General features: G+C 43.8%; 1 non-coding gene across 1 annotated transcript; it reads right to left on the reverse strand.

The window, feature by feature from the left end:
- Positions 1-8,710: 8,710 nt before the first annotated feature.
- On the reverse strand, positions 8,711-8,848 carry LOC114813539. The gene has a single exon (XR_003761256.1). It is a non-coding gene; the product is annotated as a small nucleolar RNA SNORA7 (small nucleolar RNA).
- Between the last annotated feature and the right edge of the window lie 569 nt (positions 8,849-9,417).

A 9,417-nucleotide genomic window follows, 5' to 3' on the forward strand; every position in this document is an offset into this window, starting at 1 on the left:
CCTGAAAGACATTGGTATTATCATAACTGTGATATTTCTTAGGCACTTACTATGTGCTCAAACCCAGTGCTTAGCACTGGGTGGTTACAGTATAATCAACTAGGACCCAGTGGGGACGGGTCTCCTAGGCTGAAAGGGAGGGAACATCGAATATCTCTGGCTTTAAGCACTTAGTACAGTGCTCTGCACTCAGTAAGTGCTCAGTAAATACTAATGATTGATTGATTGATTGAAGGCAGAGTTGAATGTGGCTAATTGGTTGATTCTAAGTCCCTGAAGCTGACTCCTTCCATTGCCCTAGTTCCGTTCCTGAAGACCCCCACCCCATTGAGAAGCAGCAAAGTCTAGTGGATCGAGCACAGGCCTGGTAGTCAGAAGAACCTGGGTTCGAATCCCACACCTTCACTTCTCTGCTTTGTGATCTCGGACAAATCACTTCACTTCTCTATGCCTCAGTTTCCTCATCTGTGAGCCCTAGGCGGGACAGGGACCGCTTCCAACCTGATTATAGTACTTACTAGAGTGCCTGGCACATAGTAAGCACCTACAAATGCCATAAAAAAATCCCACCACAGCCCTCTGTTTCCTTCCCTTGGAGACCTTTTGGGGAAAACAGGAGGATCTTCTGAAGCAAATCTCTTCCCATAAGTCCCACAGATGCTTCATAGAAACACGAATAAGGTTCCCAGCCAATGTCCAGGAGAAAGAAAGGGGATGTCTCAGCCAGCTAACCTGGGTTCTTTCCCTTTTCAGTGCTCACATCCCCATTTCAGGACGTACTCGTGTTACATCAGGCCTCCTCCTCTGCCTCTCTCTTCCTGACTTGGTCTCTGTACTCTTTCTCATACTCTCACCTGCCCCTGGAGCAAATCACCCACAGGTTGGTCCGGGTCTGCTGGCGGGTCGATGACTTTCCCTCTCTCTTTCCTCTGGGCCTGCTGGGAGGTGGGCTATGAGGAGGCAGCAGACGTGCCCTACGGAATCAAGCTCCAACTCGGCCTCCTCCTCACGGCGAGGCAGGCAGGTAAAGGCCAGCGGTAACTGCTAGCTACACTTCTTTAGCCCTCTATTATACACGGTTCGCTTCATGGAAAGAACAGAAAATACCCTCCTTGCGGAGCCAATCAGGATTTTGAGGCTAGCTTTAAGAGATTGTGGGAGAGGGGAGGTCCGCTTTCGTTGACTCTGGAGGAAAGCTGTGGTTTGCCTAGCTTCGTTCTGTAAACTGCCTGCAGTGGAAGGACGTGGGGAAGGGGTGAGAGGTGAAAGCAGGAGGGAGAAAGAAGAGGAGGAGGAGCAGTGGGGGAGTTTCCTTACTGTCCTTCTGAGTCACTGGAGAGATTTTTCCACCTGGACAAGGTCTTTTTTTGCTTTTATTACCCTCTCGGCCATTACAAAAGCTTTTTTTTTAATTACCCTCTCAGCCAATCATAGTCCAGATGGAATTTTTGACCCAAATTGCGGAGTCAGGGGTGATCTAAAGTCCAGCATTAGCTCACCGGTGGAGTTCTGTAGCCCCAAGATAAAGCTGACTTTATACCAGGCTTGAAGAATGAGGCACACTGTGATTCCAGAGAGATCTTGCTTGTGGCTATTTCAGTCCAAATTGCTGTGTTTGGGACTACTTTCACATACTCATTTTAGTGGGGATTTCTGGTCTCTGAGACCCATCCTCGCTGACATATTCCTGAAACTGGCAAGTGCAAGTACATTTTGACTTTCTTTAAGGAGCTAAATGGCATGAACCAAAGAGCAGGCAACCTGAAAGCGAGTCGGGGGAGCCCCAACACCTTAAAACTGTCCCCTGATTCCATAAGGGATTTCTCTTTATCTTGGCTCCTCTTTTTTATTAGTAGTATTGTATTTATTAAGTGCTCATTGGGTGTCCAATCACTATGCTAAGTACTGGACTAGATAAAATAAAATCAGATCAGATATATTCTCTGTCCCATCTAGAGTTCATAATCTATTGAAAGAGGAAAAGCTGCTTTCCTAACCCATTTTATAAATGAGGAAACCGAGGCATAGAGAGGTCAGCAGTGGAGCAGAGACTAGAGCCCAGAACTGATTCACGGACCGATACGGGTCATGCGGCTGCCTCTCTAATCTAGATAGTAGTTTTTGAGGCACGCTGGCGGACAGTGTGATAAAGCAGGTTCAGCTTTGGCCTTAAATCTTAGTAATTATGAATTTATCAGTTGATAAGCATTGATAAATATTTATAAATGTGATGTCGATTTGTAGTCAGTAGAGTGAGGTGGAGAAAAGGGATATAATATTCTATTGGAGATTACTGAAATTTCTTCTACTTTACACTGCACCTTCTAACTCTGCTTTTGGCATTTTTCAAAAAATGCCTGCCTTGAGTCTATCAATTTGATTTTGTTCAAATTGAAAAAGGCAGCTTGAGGGGTTAAGGGAAGGAGGAAAACAATGTTTTTCATCCAAGTAGGCATTTGACTAGTAAAAGAAAATGATTGAGAAAGAGGAGGTTGTTTTTTTTTTTAACTAAAACCTGTTCAAAACCATTTTCCCTTGGGCTATGACATGATAGTATCAATTATTGATTATTCAAGGGCTGCTTGTCCAGACTGGGCATCATCTATGTCCTTTGCTTCATCCTCTTTTTTCTGCTACTTGCCTCCTAGACTCTTCTCTGCTTGCTCGCATTTGCACTAAGTGGGGAGAATAGGCAGTAAAAAAGGCAAAATGCAATTCTAAGTTCGCTTATGAGAGGAGTTGGAAACTAATGGTTAATATGAGATTTTTGATTACCTGGATTATGATTATTCTATCCCCAAACTCCATTAGCATAGGAAGGTAAGTTGTCTACACTTCACTCAGAAATTCAAATCCACCTCATTTTGGAAGACACCAATGTCAAAGTTTTAAATAAATTCATTGTCTCCCAGCTAACTGGGATTACTTTTTGTCTATTGCTTTATTAGTTTGCCTCTAATTGGAGCACCACAACTTTTGTTTTTGTTTTTGTCTGTCTGTCTCCCCCAATTAGACTGTAAGCCCGTCAATGGGCAGGGACTGTCTCTATCTGTTGCCGATTTGTACATTCCAAGAGCTTAGTACAGTGGTCTGCACATAGAAAGTGCTCAATAAAAACTATTGAATGAATGAAGGAATGAATGAATGAATGGTTTCCCCAAAGTCACACATAGCACACTGTACAAAATTGGGAATCCAGTGTTTTTCCCTCTCAGAACCATGGTGGGAATTGATATTTACAATATGCTCCAATCTCAAGTTGAAAGGGCTATTTAAATATCAAATATGTATTATGATCATTGAGGACTCATCATCCCCACAGTTTTCTAGAATTTGTGGCTAAAGGTATTATAGTTTGAGAAACTGAGAAATAACACCGTTGTTTATTTTGCATTTCTGGCAGAGGAGGGGAGAGTTTTAAAGACAACCTTTAAGGGCTCTGTTATGTTTAGGCTCCTAAGCAAGGTCTAAATCATTTTCCTCTGTTCTATAGGATTGGGTCTTAGCTTACCCTGAAAGGGTCTGCACTGTAAACACACACACACCAAAAATTTAAAATAATGAGCAAGGTCCAAAATTTTCTCTGCCATTCTATGAGAAAAGGTCTTAGCTCATTCTGAAAGGATCTGCAGGGTGAACAAAAATAAGCATTTAGTATTATTGTTATTAATAATAATGGTATTTGTTAAGCACTTACTATGTGCCAGGCATTGTACTAGGCGCTGGGATGGATACAAGCAAAATGGGTTGGACCCTACCCTGTTCCTGTCCCACATGGGGCTTACAGTCTCAATCCCCATTTTACAGATAAGGGATCTGAGGCCCAGAGAAGCGAAGTGACTTTCCCAAGGTCACACAGCAGGCAAGTGGCAGAACTGGGACTAGAACTCATGATCTTCCGACTCCCAGGTCCATGCTCTATTCCCTTGGGGCAATCAGTTGGATTGATTGGGCATTAACTGTGTGCAAAACATTGCATTAACCACTTGGGAGAGTTCAATACAACAATAAACAGACATTTCCTGCCCACAGTGAGCTTACAGCCTAAAGTTTACTAATGTGGTTACGGTACGGGATATCGATCCTCAGAAACATTCCCAAGTGCTGCTTGGTTAGGAGTATCTGGGTTGAGTTCAGTATGGTGCCTGCATTACAGTATGCACTTCACAAATATAAAAAAATTCAGTTTTGTCGGACCAATATTTTCCATCGCCTGCTGCTGGTGATCTCCTAAATGGAGACAGAGGAGGCCAAATGAGATATTCAAACGGGATCATGTAATAATCCCAGCGAGCAAAGAGGTTGCATAGGTATCGAGTGACCAATTGGACGTGCTCAGACGACGCTGACGTTTTGTATTCCCTTTCGACTGGACCCAGGCAAAGCAGCAAGAATCCAGAGAGCAGCATTACCTCAGCCACGGGGATGATACAAGTGACCCGGGCTCGGGCAGTTAGACTGTTTCAGAGGAGAGTGTGGTGGCCCAGGGAAGGAAGTGGTTTTGAATGTTTAATTTTTAGTCCTTCTCACCTGTTTTAGCAATAAGGTGGCTTTCAAGAGGATAGCCAATTCTTTCCTTCCTACCACCCTGCTAGACTGTAAGCGCCTTGAGGGGAAGGATCATGTCAACTAGTTCTAGTATACTCTTTCAAGTGCTTAACACGGTAGATACTCAATAGATATTATTGATGTTGGATTGAAATAAGAATGGAGAGTGAGCCTTATACCTCTGCTTAAAAAGAGGCTTATACCTTCCCTCACCCAGCCTCCCAGGCCTTATCGGGCCAGACTATTGCCCCCCACCGCTCCCACCCCGCCCTGACCTAAGAAAACAGAAATGGGTTGAAGGGTTAACAGAGAATGATTCCAAAGACTCAAGGCAGAGTCCTAACCACCCTGTATACAGTGTCAATCCATCGCCTGATTAATCAATGGTATTAATATTTATGGAGTCCTTCCTATATGCAAGGCACCACACAGCTAGGCTTGGATAGTATTCCTTTGTGGTGGATTTCTCTTTCTAGGAATTCTTTTCTGGTTAAAAAACTAAGGGACTAAAGGACACTACGTTTCCAAATTTAAACCTGGAAATCAAGGCATGCAAAACTTCAGGTCTCCTGGTACATAAATCAAGCAGTATTTTATGGAACCAGTTCTGCTTTCAAATGGAAAAATGAATCATCCTGAGCATGGGCAGTAATCCTAGTGTGAACACACTTAGCTTTGTCATGTATGAATTCGGTATTGTCCAAAGTTTCCCAACAGGTGTATTTCCCAATACTTTGGGTCTTAAATTTCCTTTTCCACTTCAGTTCATCCACGGCTTATTACTTACAGAAAGAGTTACAGAAAGAGTTCAGAATGTGAGACACGAGTCGGAAGCTTGGGATTTCTTTCTAAGAAAGATCAGTTGAGTCATCCCTCTTTTAAAGATGCCTACTTCTCCAAGTCCGGCTCCGATAAAAACCGACCCAGGTGATGCGCGGAGATACTGTGGGGTGATTAATATTGTTTGGTATGATCAGCACAGAGCTTCCTGTGGAATTTATGGACTTTCCACAGTGCCTGTGGTTATTTTTAAAATCCACAAATATGACCTAAACATCTCGGTCGGAAACCTTCGAAATCTGTAGCAGAAAAATCAGCGGAAACAACATGTGCTGCAAAACCTTACTAGGGACAGCCTCTTTCAAATGGACATAGACAATAACTTTTTAGGTCAATGAAAGGCTAATTCTTTAAAATCCCAATTACTACAGTTAGCAAAATGATTGACACGACAGACTCTATTGCCGATGGTTTTATAAGCTTCTGGTGGATGGGAGCAGGTGGGCCATGGATGGCCATAAAGAATTCCAGGCACTCTTTGCCGACCTCCACCTTTGCATGTACATTATGTAACGTAACGTAAGGTTGTCCGGAGGGCATGTGTGAAAAGGTTTTTTGTGGAATTTTGGGGAACCTATATGGTTGCTGAGGGAGTTTCAGTATGATCTCTGGCCTTAACCCTGGCTCCAGAGCCATTGTGTTCTTTCCTCCCTGCTTCTGAGCTGCAGGATATAGCAGGAGCTGAGCAAAGCAGGGGATTTAATATAAAAATAGTAGACATAAGGGCTTCCAGTGTCATACGAAGAGTGACAGGGAACAAATCAGTTGAAAGCCAGGCAAGTAGCCATTCCAACTGGTGGCTTGAGCTATGGCGAGGAAAAACTCAAGGTCCCCTCGACCTAGTCTGTTCCTGACAAGTAATCAATCAATCAATCAATCAATGGTATTCACTGAGCACTTACTACATAGAGAGCACTATTCTAAACACTTAAAATTTTCTCAGCGGTTACTATTGGGAAGCAGGCCCTTCGAAGTTATACGCTTGACCTTTTTTTTAAATGGTATTTGTTAAGCACTTACTATGTGCCAGGCACTGTACTAAGTGCTGGGGTGTGATACAAGCTTATCAGGTTGGACACAGTCCCTGTCCTACTTGGGGCTCACAGTCTTATTTCTCATTTTACAGACGAGGTAACTGAGGTTAGAGAAGTGAAGTGACTTGCCCAGGGTCACACAGCAGGTAATTGGTAGAGCCTGGATTAGAACCCAGGTCCTTTTGATTCCCAGGCCTGCGCTGTTGCCACTAGACCACACTGCTTCTGGAACAGCAAGAGTGCTTACTATGTGCAGAACACTGTACAATCCATCCTCAGCCTGACACTCAGTTTTCTTTTTTGACTGAAGGCTGTGAGGGGGATGTCTGGGCACCATCCTTTTAGATATACAGGAATAAATCCTTCTGCATGTATCCTAATCCCATTTTCATTCCACATTGTGCCTTTATAAGACTAGGGCAGAGGGGCAAGGTTACTTCTCCGGTTGGGCAAGAATAATTTTCTCACTCCAGGCCGCTTGCCAGCTGTGTGACTGTGGGCAAGTCACTTCACTTCTCTGGGCCTCAGTTCCCTCATCTGTAAAATGGGGATTAAGACTGTGAGCCCCACGTGGGACAGCCTGATCACCTTGTATCCCCCCAGCGCTTAGAACAGTGCTTTGCACATAGTAAGCGCTTAACACATACCACCATTATTATTATTAAGATTGTTGTGGGCAGGGAACGTGTCTGCTATATTGTTATACTGTATTCTTCCAAGCGCTTGGTACAGTGTTTTACACAAAGTGCTCAATAAATATGATTGATTGATTGATCGAAAGTCCCCAGACAGGACCTAGGGAGACACAGGTTTAGCTCCTGGATCAGGATAGAAATCCCTTCTCGGCTTCTGACCCAAGCCTAACCCATAGGGTAGGGTGGACCTCAGCCAGGCCCATGGTCTTGCAAGGCTCAACGGAAAAAGCCCAAGAGAAGGCCTTCCGGGATGCTCTGTTAGCCTTCCTCTGTCCATGGAGGGTAGAACAGCACATTACTAGGCTGGGACCTTTCTGCTTTCCACACTCCTCCAATTTCCCCATTTCCCATCTTTTGTCAATCCCTGAAGTGGAGAAATAATTAGCTCTGGAACCATCTACAGGACCATAAATGCATAAATATTAAGCATTTACAGAATCACTGACCCCTGGAGCTAGAGTGGAACTTGAGAGACTACCTGGTTCAACCCAGGTTGGCCTCCAAACAAGCTGAAATCACCAGCACAGGTGGTTGGAAGGAAGGATGTTTCTTCTTTTCTTAACTCTCCAGGGCTGGAAACTCCTTCTTCTCCTTGGGAGCCTGTTCATCCTGTGACCAACCAAACTTCCCGTGGTTGCAATCACAACTCATTTTCTCTTGTTCGCTTCTCAGCGAACAGGGAGAAAAATTGGTCAGAATCTGACCAACGAAAACCCTTCGCTAATTGTGGGGGGGATATGTGTCTGGTATGTTGTTAAATTGTATCCTTCCAACCGCTTAATACAGTGCTCTGCATAAAGGAAGCGCTCAATAAATGTGACTGACTGACTGAAGGCAGTTACTAATGACTCTGAATCTCTCTTTCTCCATGCTAAACAACCTATTTCCTTTATTATTTTCTCAAAGGATTTACTCCAGCCTTTTAACCAATTTTGTCACTGTTCTCTGACTCACATGCTCTTCGCTTCTTTTTAAAGTGGGAATCACAAGTAGACTCGAGCTCTAGAGATCTGATCAATGAACAGTAAATCAGAATCAATCAAACAATGGTATATATTGAGCACGGGGTTGGGAGTCAGAGGTCATGGGTTCGAATCCCGGCTCTGCCACTTGGCAGCTGTGTGACTGTGGGCAAGTCACTTCACTTCTCTGTGCCTCTGTTCCCTCATCTGTAAAATGGGGATTAAGACTGTGAGCCTCACGTGGGACAACCTGCTTACCCTGTATCTTCCCCAGCGCTTAGAACAGCGCTCTGCACATAGTAAGTGCTTAACAAATACCAACATCATTATTATTACTATGTTTAGAGCACTGTACTAAATGCTTGGGAGACTACAATATAACAAAGTTGGAAGTCACGTTCCTCGCCCAATTCTTAGAAACAAGTTCATTCATTCAGTCATATTTATTGAGCGCTTACTGTATGCAGAGCACCGTATTAAGCGCTTGGGAAAGTACAATACAGCAATAAAGAGAGACAATCCCTGCCCACATCGAGCTCAGAGTCTAGAGGGACTCCTTCCACGCAGTAAACTTGAGCTTCCACCCTCGACTCTCTCCCACGTCACTGCTGCCCAGCACAGGTGAGCTTTGACTTGTAGCACATTGCCTTCCACTCACTAGCCACTGTCCAAACTAGGAATGGAATGGGAAGGCCTCTGCTTGACTCTCCCTCCCATAGTTGAGACTGGAAGGATACTGGAAACTCTCCAGGTATGACCCTGAGAGGGGCTCTAGGTCTCAAGTTATGTAAAATATGGCACCCTCTAAGTCTCCTTCTTTAGGCAAATCATAATACTGTAGGCCAGTTAATGGATATGTGTCAAGGAAAATTAGAACAGTCGGTGTCCTGACACCTTTTCTCCTTAAAAAAAAAAGGCATTTGTTAAGCATTTACTAGGCGCCAGACACTGTATTAAGCACTGGGGTAGATACAAGGTTGGACTCAATCCATGTCCCACATGGAGCTCACAGTCTTCATCCCCATTTTCCTTATGAGGGAACTGAGGCCCAGAAATGGCTCCAGTAGGCCACCGATGTGGTAAATTTCCCCCTTTCCCCCCCAATCTCTATCACTCAGCTCTCAGCTTTAAAAGGAAGTGAAAACAGAACTCTCAGCAATCAGGTTCATCCTTTATTATTCATGATAGCTGTTATTTAGAAAAAAAAAGCTCTCATTACAATTGTTTTTAGTATAAAAAAGAAATGCAAGAACTGGATATAAGAAATGCGGTAGCTTCTGGAGGAATGATAACTGTGTTCTGTTCTCCTGAGATCAAGATATTAAAAAAATCAGTATA

The sequence above is a fragment of the Ornithorhynchus anatinus genome, chromosome 7 (genome assembly GCF_004115215.2).
Source record: "Ornithorhynchus anatinus isolate Pmale09 chromosome 7, mOrnAna1.pri.v4, whole genome shotgun sequence".
In the NCBI taxonomy this organism is placed as follows: Eukaryota; Metazoa; Chordata; class Mammalia; order Monotremata; family Ornithorhynchidae; genus Ornithorhynchus; species Ornithorhynchus anatinus.